The sequence below is a fragment of the Cebus imitator genome, unplaced genomic scaffold (genome assembly GCF_001604975.1).
Source record: "Cebus imitator isolate Cc_AM_T3 unplaced genomic scaffold, Cebus_imitator-1.0 Scaffold31, whole genome shotgun sequence".
Lineage (NCBI taxonomy): Eukaryota > Metazoa > Chordata > Mammalia > Primates > Cebidae > Cebus > Cebus imitator.
In genome coordinates this window covers 4066865-4069577 of record NW_016107346.1, presented here as the reverse complement: position 1 = coordinate 4069577, position 2713 = coordinate 4066865, and the positions used below count along the sequence as shown (strand labels likewise).

Genomic DNA, 2713 nt, shown 5'->3' with positions numbered 1-2713 from the left:
GTAGCAGGGCTATCCCATAGGCAGGGTGCCCAGAGCAAATTTAATTTTCAAAAGGTTTTTAATGCCAGAATCAGACTATGAATTCACTCAGTAGATATTACATGCCACTGGCATAGGACCTTTTAATAGACATTTTATTGACCTAGAAATGGTAAGGTATGAGACTTGAGTGGTTCCACTTCTAACAGCAAAAAGAAACTACTGCTGGCTATAATAAAATATAGCAGTCTTAAAATTTAAATAGTTGTTTATACTTACTCAGGGAACTGGAGGGTTATATAGGATATTTCAATAAATTGCAGATCAGTTGGTCATGAAAACTGCTCATTATAATGCTTTAAACAAATTAAATTTCATTTAAAAGTTTCAGGCCTCCTGAATGCCAGAGAAAGGTGAAAATACAGTCATGGGATGTAGAGACTAGCACCAGGAAAAACAGCCAGAAATTCTGAACTTGGATCTCTTCACATGTCCTTGTGCTCTTAACAGATTACTTAAGAGATGACCTAGATAACATTTAAAAAATTTGAGTGCAAAGTGCAATGTGTTGCCTTTGTGTGGATTAGAGCACATGATAACTCTTGAGCCAGATTATAAGAATCCCTATCATAAGATTGTGAGAAATGAGAGCAAAGAATCAGAATTGAGAGCCTGACCCACAGATGACTCCGTTGTCAAAAAAATGCTTGGTCTTGCTTTCAGCACATGGCTTCCTGAAAAATATCTTTACTATAGTAAGTAACTGTTTAAAACTTTACTTATTAATTTCAATTAGCTTGAGTCCTTAGGGAACCCTGCGAGGGTTTAGTTGTCTTGATTACAAAGGCCCACATCCCTCACAAAGTGCCCCCATGTTGGCATCTAGACAACAACCTTGAAGATTGTCATTGTGGAATCATGGTAAAATCCAATTTTTTATCTCACCATTATGAGTTGAGTGGTGGTCCCCAAAAACACATGTCCTTATCCTATTTTCTGGAACCTGTGAATGTTCCCTTCTTTGGAAAAGAGATACTTAAAGATGTTATTAAGGTACGGATTTTGCAATGAGGAGATTATCTTGGGTCTTCCATGTGAGCCCTAAATCCAATGATGCGTGTATTAATCTGTTCTTATACTACTAACAAAGACATACCAGAGACTGGGTAATTTATAAGAAAAAGAGGTTTAATGGACTTATAGTTCCACATGGCTGGGGAGGCCTCGCAATCACGGCGAAAGGCAAAGGAGGAACATACGCATGTCTTATATGGCGACAGGAAAAAGAGGATGTGCAGGGGAACTGTCCTTTATAAAACCATCAGATCTCATGAGACTTGTTCACAGCATGGGTAAAACCCATCCCCCATGATTCAATTACCTCCCACTGGGTCTCTCCCATTACACATGGCGATTATGGGAGCCACAGTTCAAGATGAGATTTGGATGGAGACACATCCAAACCATATCAGTGTATGTCCTTAGAAGAGTGAAGTGGGGAGGGATTTCACACAGAAAGAAAAGGAGGAGGAGGCAATGTGTCCACAGAGGAAGGGATTGGAATGGTGCAGGCTCGGGTCAGTGAATGGTGACAGCTACTAGAAAGTGGAAGAAGCAAGGAACTGATTCTCCCAAAGGAATGTGGCCCTGCTGACATGTTGATGTCAGACTCATGGCCTCCAGAACTGTGAAAGAATATACTTCTATTGTTTTAAACCACTCAATTTTTGGTAAGTCAGTATAGCAGCCATACAAAACTAATACGCTAACAATGAATTCTGTTTCCTCCATTTATTGGTACTTTCCTTAATGTCTGCTTTTCCCAGGTGAGGTATCTGAAAAGTCTTTTTCCCTTCCATGGTCTTGCACATCCTTCTGGAATATTCTCTGTGGCAGTTATGCAGACCATTACAACCACATTTCTTGTGAGTTGTGTGTGAAATCTGCAAAGCTCAGAAAAAAAGTATCAGAACAAAATTTCTTTCAAGTTTATTCATTCAACAAATATTTATTGAGTATATACTATGTGCCAGGCATTGTTCTTCATGCTGGAGAAGTCTGGGGAAGTGAGGGGAAAGATAAACAAAAATCCCTACTCCCATTAAGTTTTCATAGGCAAGCAATACATAAAATAAAGAGGTAAAGTTATAGCATGTTGGATGGTAGTAAAAACTACAGAGAATTAAGAAAGAAAGAGGGATGGGAATAGTTTTCTGTTTTAATAGGATTGTTATGGAAGACTTTACTGAGAAGGTGACCTCCAGAAAGGAGATATATTAGTCAGAGTTCCCCTGAGAAATCGAGCCAATAGGAGATATTCATGCATGCATATGTATGTGAATGAGGTATATTGCAAGGGAATTTGTTCATGTGATTACGGAGGCTGGGAAGTCCAAAATCTGCAGAGCAAATCTGCAGAGCAGATGTCCCAGTCTGAGTCCAAAAGCCACAGGCTTCTGGTCACCACAGTAGCTCATGCCTATAATCCCAGCACTTTGGGAAGCCAAGGCTGGCAGATCACTTGAAGTCAGGAGTTCAAGACCAGCCTGGCCAGCATGGTGAAACCCTGTCTCTACTAAAAATACAAAAATTAGCTGGGCGTGGTGGTGCATACCTGTCATCCCAGCTACTTGGGAGGCTGAAACAGGAGAATTGCTTGAACCTGGGAGGCAGAGGTTGCAGTGGACCAAGACCGAACCACTGCACTCCAACCTGGGTGATAGACTGTCTCAAA

At 40.5% G+C, this 2713-nt stretch overlaps 1 protein-coding gene across 2 annotated transcripts in view; it reads left to right on the top strand.

Moving 5' to 3' along the window:
• The window catches only part of PLCB1 (phospholipase C beta 1), a 731248-nt gene that overhangs the window by 682076 nt on the left and 46459 nt on the right, over positions 1–2713 (top strand). The gene's annotated exons all lie outside the window — the stretch shown is intronic.